Source organism: Belonocnema kinseyi, chromosome 4 (assembly GCF_010883055.1).
Source record: "Belonocnema kinseyi isolate 2016_QV_RU_SX_M_011 chromosome 4, B_treatae_v1, whole genome shotgun sequence".
In the NCBI taxonomy this organism is placed as follows: Eukaryota; Metazoa; Arthropoda; class Insecta; order Hymenoptera; family Cynipidae; genus Belonocnema; species Belonocnema kinseyi.
Window position 1 is genome coordinate 41,843,520 of NC_046660.1, and position 9,037 is coordinate 41,852,556.

At 34.2% G+C, this 9,037-nt stretch overlaps 1 protein-coding gene across 1 annotated transcript in view; it reads right to left on the reverse strand.

Moving 5' to 3' along the window:
- The window catches only part of LOC117171914 (inactive rhomboid protein 1), a 364,512-nt gene that overhangs the window by 41,350 nt on the left and 314,125 nt on the right, over nucleotides 1-9,037 (reverse strand). The window lies entirely within an intron of this gene.

Genomic DNA, 9,037 nt, shown 5'->3' on the forward strand with positions numbered 1-9,037 from the left:
GCATGGATTCATTCGTCTTCAAATGCGCTTATATGCGCCATAAATTTTTTTCGAAAATCTTGAAAATTGTCCACGATATGGAGGCAAAAAAATTTGACGAATGATGACCAACAAAATAAAAAGTTTTCAATCCGCATTGATGAAGTGACTTTCCTATGGGGTTTCAAATGAGCTCATATGCGCCACTTTCAAAATTAACAAAAAACCATAATGAACCCTCAATTAACACTCACTAACGATCCACTACCCGAAGATATCTCCAAATATCCTAAATTGCAATATAAAAATGTATAATGATCTCTTTGTATAGGATTTCAAATGCGCTCATATTCGCCACTTTCAAAATAGACAAAAACCATAATCAACTCCCTCACTACCACTTGTTACAATTCACTATTCAATGATATCTCCAAATAACTTAAATTGCAGTATAAAAATTTATAATGATCTCTTGAATAGGATTTTAAATGGGCTCATAGGCGCCACTTTCGAAATTGACAAAAAACCATAATCAACCCCCTCACTACCACTTGTTACGATCCACTATTCGATGATATCTCCAAATAACTTAAATTGCAGTATAAAAATTTATAATTTTCTCTTCGTATAGGCTTTCAAATGCTTTCATATGCACTACTTTTGAAATGGACAAAAAACCATAATCAGCCCCCTCACTACCACTTGTTACGAACCACCATTCGATGATATCTCCAAATAACTTAAATTGTAGTATAAAAACTTATAATTGTCTCTTCGTATAGGATTTCAAATGGGCTCAATTGCTCCACTTTCGAAATTGACAAAAAACCATAATCGACCCCCTCACTACCACTTGTTACTTTTCAATAGCAATGATATCTCTAAATAACTTAAATCGCAGTATAAAAATTTCTAATGATCTTCTCGGATAGAATTTCAAATTCGCTCATATGCGCCACTTTCGAAATTGACAAAAAACCATAATGAACCCCCTCATTTTCAATTATTATCGATCCATCGCCCGTATATATCTCCAAATAACCTAAATTATTTATTTGGAGATATCATCGAATAGTGAATCGTAACAACTGGAAGTGAGGGGGCTGATTATGGTTTTTTGTCAATTTCGAAAGTAGTGCATATGAGAGCATTTGAAATCCTATACGAAGAGACAATCATACATTTTTATGTCGTAATTTAAGTTATTTAGATATATAATCGAATAGTGGATCGAAAGAAGTGGTAGTGAGGGGGTTGATTATGGTTTTTTGTGAACTTCGAAAGTGGCTCCTATGAGCCCATTTGAAATCATATCCGAAGAGATCATTATAAATTTTTATACTGCAATTTAAGTTATTTGGAGATATCATCGAATAGTGAATCGTAAAAAGTGGTAACGAGGGGGTTGATTATGGTATTTATTCAATTTCGAAAGTGGCGCATATGAGCGCATTTAAAATTATATCCGGAGAGATCATTATAAATTTTTATATTGCAATGTAGGTTATTTGGAGATATCATCTGGTAGTGGATCGGAGCAAGTGTTACTTGGGGGTTTGATTATGGTTTTCTATTAATTTTTAAAGTGGCGCATATGATCGCCTTGGAAACCCCATAGAAAAGTAACTTCACCAATGCGGATTAGAAACTTTTTATTTTGTTGGTCATCATTCGTAAAATTGTTTTACCCCCATGTCGTGGCAATTTTCAAGATTTAAGAAAAAATTTTATGGCGCATATGAGCCCATTTGAAGACAAATGAATCCATCTCCTTAAATTTTTATCGCACATCATTGTTGATGATTTAACACTTGCGTTACACTGCCCCCCTCCAAAATATGATATCTTTATTAATAAGCTAGCGCAAAATTTTGTTGTGGCGGCCCATTTGGGCGCATTTGAAGTTATGAAAAATAGGTATGATGGATTTGGAAAAATTTTTGTTAGTTTAGAAAAATCACGCCAGCCCCCTCCCACCTATTTTGATCGCTGATAACTTGGTTATCAATTTGCTTATATAAAATTTCAACTAAAAATGGACTGGTTTTAAGGCTTTTTATGCAAGTCTCTTAAACAAGTTAACTTAAATAAAAAATATTTAAATCCAACCGAAAAAGACGAAATAAAACAGTTTAATTTTTAACTCGAAAACACGTATGTGTGCATACTGACATTTTCAACAATAGAGTTGAATTTTCAACCAAATAGTAGAATTTTTAACCAAAAGAAATAAAAAAAGAGGAAATCCTTATAGAAATGAGAAAGATGGGAATAACTGAAAGAAGGTTCAGTCTGAAATTTCATTTTTATCTGATTTATGCTGATTTTATACTTTTGTTTTGCCAGAACCAATAGAATTAACTAATTAAAAAAACCAAAAAAGGTAATTTTGTTTAAATTTGCTTAGCCCATTTTTATTTTCAATATCACCAATATCTTGGGGGTTTTTCTGGAAGAAGAGAATAGCATGGTTTGATTCTTCATTCCTCACGAGCCACTAAAGCGAGTAAATCCTTTGTGACTTCTGTATTTCTCTGACTGTGCTCAAATCTTCATGAAACATCTTCCACTAACCAAGCGGAAAAGTCTCAAGAACACTTGACACCACTCAACGATCAAAGAATAGGGCACAATTTTCTCCAAGCTTCTAAGTCACGATTCATCCATGCAGAAGATGGAATTTTTCTTACTCTACTAATTAAAATTCGTTGTATCCTCACCTGATGTAAAATATATTAGAACTTTTAAGAAGCGTCCAAATATGTATTATGTGACACGTATAAGGAGGTTAAGAAGGAGAAGAGGGGAAAAAGTGAGCGAGGAGATTTGGGAGATGGAAAGTAGGGAGAGGAAATAGAGAATGTGAAGTGGAAGAGTTGAAGAAAGGGAAAAAGCGAACAAGAAAGAAACAGTAGAGGGTGCGGGGAAGAAGAAGTAAGTGAGTGAGAGAAACGTGAAGATAGGGGGATTGGAAAAGAGAAAGTGGGGAAGCGGAAATGAAAGATTGGAAGTAGAAAAGGGAAATTACGAGAATAATAAGCAGAGAAGGGAAATCAAAATGATGGGGGGAAGCGAGATATGAAAAGTACGGATGGGAAACATGGGAGGAAAACTGCGATAGGGCAAATACGATATATAATTGGAAGTACTAGACGAGAAGTATGGTACAGAAGGGAAATTATGTGGGTATGGGAAGTGAAGGGAGGAGGGGGTAAGTGCAAGCAGGGAAAGTAAAGGGAAACGGGAGATTGGAAGTAGGAGAGAGAAAGATCAGGAAGAAAGTTATGGAATGCAGAGGAAGTAGGGTATGGAAGGAGAGGTAGGGGAGAGAAAGTAAGAAAGGAGGCAAGGCGTAGGGGTGTTTAAGTGGGGAAAGTGATTTAAGACAGCATCACATTGAAAGAGAAAGTGAGAAGAGAAAGAATGAGAGGGGAGGGAAAATGGGAGATAGGAAATAGGGACAGAAACTAGGCAAGGCGAAATGTAATATAAGAAGTGGCGTAGAGAAGGGAAAGCAGAGGAAGTAGGGGATATGATGTGCCAGAGAGGAAATAAGGAAGGGGAAAAAAATGAAATTTTGAATGTATAGGAGAAAAATTCGGTTTCGGAAGTGAAGAAAAAGTAGAGAATGAGGGAGATGTGGGCAAGGCGGATTGAGTGAGGGTAGATGAAGTAAAAAAAAAGGAAGTAAAGGAAAGAAAGTAGAGTAACGAAGGGGAAGTGCAGAAGAGGAACGTTAGTAGGAGGTTGAGTGGGCGAAGGGGATGATAAGATAGGAACGAAAAAAGACGTGGGAAGGGAACAAATAGCAGGAGATGAAAATTTGGAGATGGTAGGAAGAAGGAATATGGAAGGTAAAGTGCAAGAGGAGAAGTATGGTAGGAAGGGAGGTAGATGGAGTAGCGTCTATGAAGGACCAGAGGGGAAGTAGGGTAGGGAAGGAAAAAAAAGAGTTTGAAAGTAGGAAAAAAGTAGGGGAATTCAGGGGAAGTAGGGGAAGAAAGGAGAGGTAAGGAAACCTAATTAAGTGAGGGACGAAGGGGAGAGGAAATGGGAAATTATAGGTTAGGAGAGGAAACAAGAGATTGTAAAGTACGGGAGGGAAAGTATGTAAAGAGTGGGTGAGTGGGAGAGGAGGAGAGGATGATAAGATAGGATTGGATCGGACAAGACAAGATAGAAGAGGATAGACATCGGGGATATCCGCAGATCAAGAAAGGAAATCCGCATGGAGAGTGCTGATCGTATTTGGACAATCTCGACTTTTGCTCGATAAAGCAAGTCATAATGCATAGATTGAATTTTCTGGGTACTACAAACGAGCAATGAAGCGGTATGCTAAATGCAAAACGGATAATATCGATAATAGGATCTAAGCGGCTGCTACTTCGATATTACATTATAATACCGGAACGCTGCTTCAGCAGGATACCGTAACTGTAATGTTCATGTATGCATGGATATATGGAAGTTATAAATACCCCTCTGGCTTCCCGTCTTGCTATTGTGCCATAAAGCTCCACGTCATTAGTGAATGTACTTAATTGCATTGTGTTACAGTGCGATTTCCAAATCAATGAAATCTAAATGATTTTCTCCTTTCATCACTCAATTATCGTAAAAACAAACTATTTTTTTTTTTTTAATTTTATCACACACTTTTGGTGCTTTTAGTCCATAAGCTCTTGAATCCACTCTCTAAAATTAAATCAGTGTAATTTCAAGGGGAATTAGTGATGTAATATTTTACCAAGATATTAACTTTTGTTTTCCTACGGTTCTAGTTTTTTTAGCAGAATGAAAAGAAAACTAACTCAAATTGGACTGGAACCAGGAACTTCCGGTCCCCCGTATTTGATGTGCGATTACGATATTCGGTTGCGCCACCGAGGCTCTAATAAATCCAATCTCACTTTTTATTATTTGCAAAATTTCATTGAAATTCCAGATTGAAAATAATTTATAATCAGTTTGAATCTAGATTAAGCTATTTTTGCTTTGTTTTCCTTAAAAAACTAGAAAACCATTACAAAGAAATATCACGGTGAATTCAGTATAAGCCTATGATAATTTCCTTATGATTTTTATCGTGATTCTAGAAAAATCATTACAGGAAATCAGTGTAATATAATCAGTGCAGAAAAAAATAATGTTAAACTATTGAAATAGTTGATAAAAAAATTGAGCAAATGCAAATGAATGGATTACACATTCATCTGAGAGTTTCCATTAAATTTGTATGGATTTAAAGCGATTTCGTCAGATTAGACAAATTTTTCACCAGTTTCAATTATTTCAAAAACTTTTAAACAAATCAGGATTTTTAAAGGGATTTAAACGGATTTTGAGGGCCTTTGGTGGATTTTAAGGCCTATAATACGACTGTAGGGGCTTTCAAAAGATTTCTATGGATTTTTAAACATTTCCTCTAATTTCAAGCTCTTTCAACGGTTTTGCAGAGATTTAAAAATATTTCCCCAGACTTTAAAGATTTTTGTGAGTTTCGGAATATTTCAAGAGATTTCGGATCATTTCAAGGTTTTTCTTAAATTTCTAGGGATCTTAAGACGCTCCAAAGGTTTCCCAGGGATTTAAAGAGATTTCAAAATACTTGCACGGGTTACAAGGCTTACCAAAGGAATTTACGGAATTTCGAAAGATTTTAGTCTATCTCAAAAGATTTTAGACTTTCAAAAAATTGAAAAATTCTAAGGAATTCTAAAGAATATAGTACGTTTTTCTAAGATTTCAAAGAATTTCTAGGCAACTAAATTTTAGAGAAAGAAATTTTAATTTCAAATTTTATCGTACCTTCAAGCATTCGAAGAAATTTCAATGATTCCTAAGTATTTTAATTATTTTTTTAAAAAGAAATATAATGAATTAGTTTAATTTAATTTTATGATAATTTAATGGTTTTCAAGAGATTTGAAAATATTTTCACGGATTTTAAGGAATACCAGAAGGTTTCGAAACATTTCAATGAATTATGAAGGATATTAAGGAATTTTAAGAGGTTCCTACTAATTTCTGATGAACTTTAGGGAATAAAAATTTACCTAATTTAAAATTTTTTTAAAATTATTTCTACAGATTTCTAACTAGATTAAAGATTTCTATTGATTTTTATGGTTTTAACATAATGCATGTACCTGGACCGCGATACTTCGCATTTGTGACTGGTCAGCCTGGGCTCAATTCCCGCTACCAGCATATATTCAAATTTTTTTTCATATTATTTTTATTGCAATTGACCATTAAATTTATTTAAGCCAAGATACTTACTATGTATATCGATTTTTCACATGAAAAAATTGGGGTACTCAAACTTTACTCCTTTTACTCCAAAAAAAGTTTTGTTTGTAAAAATTCTCATTTTTCTGTATTTAATTGGACACTTATATAATGTTTATTATGATTTTCATATTACAAGTTTCATGTAACGAGTGATGTTTTCTATAACAAAAAATTGCATTAGGAATTTTTTACATATGGAAAACTGGTTACAAATAATTATTTTACCTTGATTTAAATACATTGAACAGACAGTTACAATAATAAAATTGACGAAAAATGCAGGCAGCAGGAATCGAGTCCGGACTTTCCTGATACAGCACGGAGAGCTACCGCCTGGCCTAATCGAGATTTGATAGACTCTCGAATCGCGGTCCATGTAGGTCATCATACTTTTTCTATGAAGGGGAAGTAAAACAAATTATAAGAGGGAAAGTAAAGGGAGGGAAAATAGGAGAAGTGGGGAAAATGAAGGGATGTGAACTAGGGAGAGTAAAGGAAAATGAGGGGATGGGTAGAAGGGTAAGTGAAGGAAGGAAAGTAGAAGTAGTGAAATGCTATAAGGGAAGTGGAAAAAGGAAAGTGAGTGAAAATGAGGATAGGAAGTAGGGGAAATGAAGGAAATGAGGGGATGGATAAGTAGATAATGGTGAGTTTTAGCTGAAAAAGTAAAAAGAGGGAGAAGTAGTAGAGGAAGACGTTGGAAAAGCGTGGGAAAGCGAAAAATTAAGTAGAGGAGGGAAAGTATGAGATGTTGGGGTTACAAAGACTTAATTAACGTCTTAAAAGGCTAAGAAACCCTTTTTTGTAGTCCTGTGATGACCTATTACTGGGAGGATTATAAACTCAAATGAAATTCCGAAGGGTGTAGGATCCTGAGAAAATCTCCTTCCGTGAATGCTAAATATAGTAGGTCTTGATTTGGACAAATAAGAGGTAGCAATCTGGCGCATCGAGGTAAAACTGCTAGTAACTTAAATGCTGGCGAGTAGAAGGCTAATTAGAGGGTTAGTGTTATAAGACGACAATTTCAGATAAGAGAAATACACAGTGGCAGTGCGGTCTTACCGTTCTCGAATTTCCTTACAAAATCCGGAAGTAGAAATGCAGAAATAGGATAGCGTCGTCTGGGCTTTAGGTACGGCTTATCGCCATCCTCCTTATCAATTTTACCCCATCCCCTACTCCCTTAACGTCAGAATTGTCGGAAGTCATTCGTATCTCGAAATTAAATCTGCTGTCGCTTTTGGCTTTGAAAAATATCGACACTTTCAATACGCTGACTGCTTATAACGTCAAAAGTGGATTTATAAGTAAGGTATTCTCCTTCTCAATCTTCACAAGGATCACTGCAAAAACCACGACCTTGGGCCATAGTCTTACGACTTGCCTTGTGATTTCCACGTTAAGATGTATGTAACCGTACGAGCGATGTATTATATTTTATTAGCACCATGTTATGAGACTGTACAGGCCCCAAAAAAGTGAATTTTCGATATCCCTTAACCGAAACGGTGCGAGAAGGTCCCATGAAGTGAATGTTTTTTGATAATGATGATGATCACTATCCGAACATTCTTCTATTTTGTTTTCTTTTTAAAAAAATTTTTTTTTCGAAAGCCATCTATTTACGTTTATATATTTTCGGGTAGTAAATCTTGTTTTGCTTCTTTAACGACTAGATTTTTGTATATATATTTATCACCAGTACTGTTAGAAAATACATTGTGCGTTCTTGAGTGGCCATTTGTGGAACTAACAGTCTGTCAGTGTGGCGGCCTTTAGAACTAATAATATTCCAGCAGCTGACACCGTTCAATAATAGGGTATTTAACGCTCACTTTTCTCGGAGCTTTATATAGACTCACAACATGGTGGATTCGAATAAAAATAATTTAATAGCAATTTATCAATCTTTCTCTATAAAATCATCCAACCTAGCACTAAATAATGTAAATGAAGGAAGACAAATTAGCGTTCTATTTATATATATTTTTTTAAAAATTATAATGATCTTAGAACTAATAATTAAGTATGAGGTTGTGAATTCAAAAAAACTGTATACCAAACTATTAGTTTCCAAATGCATTCTAATTCGCTGCAGTAAGGTAATGGTACTATGTAATGCAAATCTTTGACCTTAAACCGCACCCCTATTTCCTCACTAAATTCTGCATGTATTTTTCACCACTATAGGCGATTAAATTAATTATTTCATGATGTATTTGAATTGTAAAGTTGAAAATTAAAAATAAATGTTCAAGTTTATGTTAAATTGTCTTAACAAATTTTCCCTATCTTTTATTCCAATCAACTTAAGTAGCTCCAATTTATTGGCGCAATATTTTACTTAGCTTAAAGAAATTCCAGAAGGTAAAACTGAGCCAGATCTAAAAAAAACTATTAATTAATACTATTTTAATTCATTTCTTAAAAAATCGCATTCCTCAAAAGTATCTTCAAATAGTTTCACACTCCCAGTGAAAAAGTATGGATAGTCTCATTCCTCACCTAATTTAGAAACTCATTAACAAAAATACATTGTGTTTATTGCTTGAACAATAAAATTACACAAAATTATCCTCTTAATTGTTTGCTTTGAAATGTTTTTTTGTACAAAAAAAGAATAAAATAAATGAAAATTATACATAATTTATACATAATATTTACAACTATGTATCACTTTTCTGCCTGAGAAACCATGATAAATATTGTACAATTTGTTTATGAAAGTTAATTAAAAATACTATTTTAACACATAAAT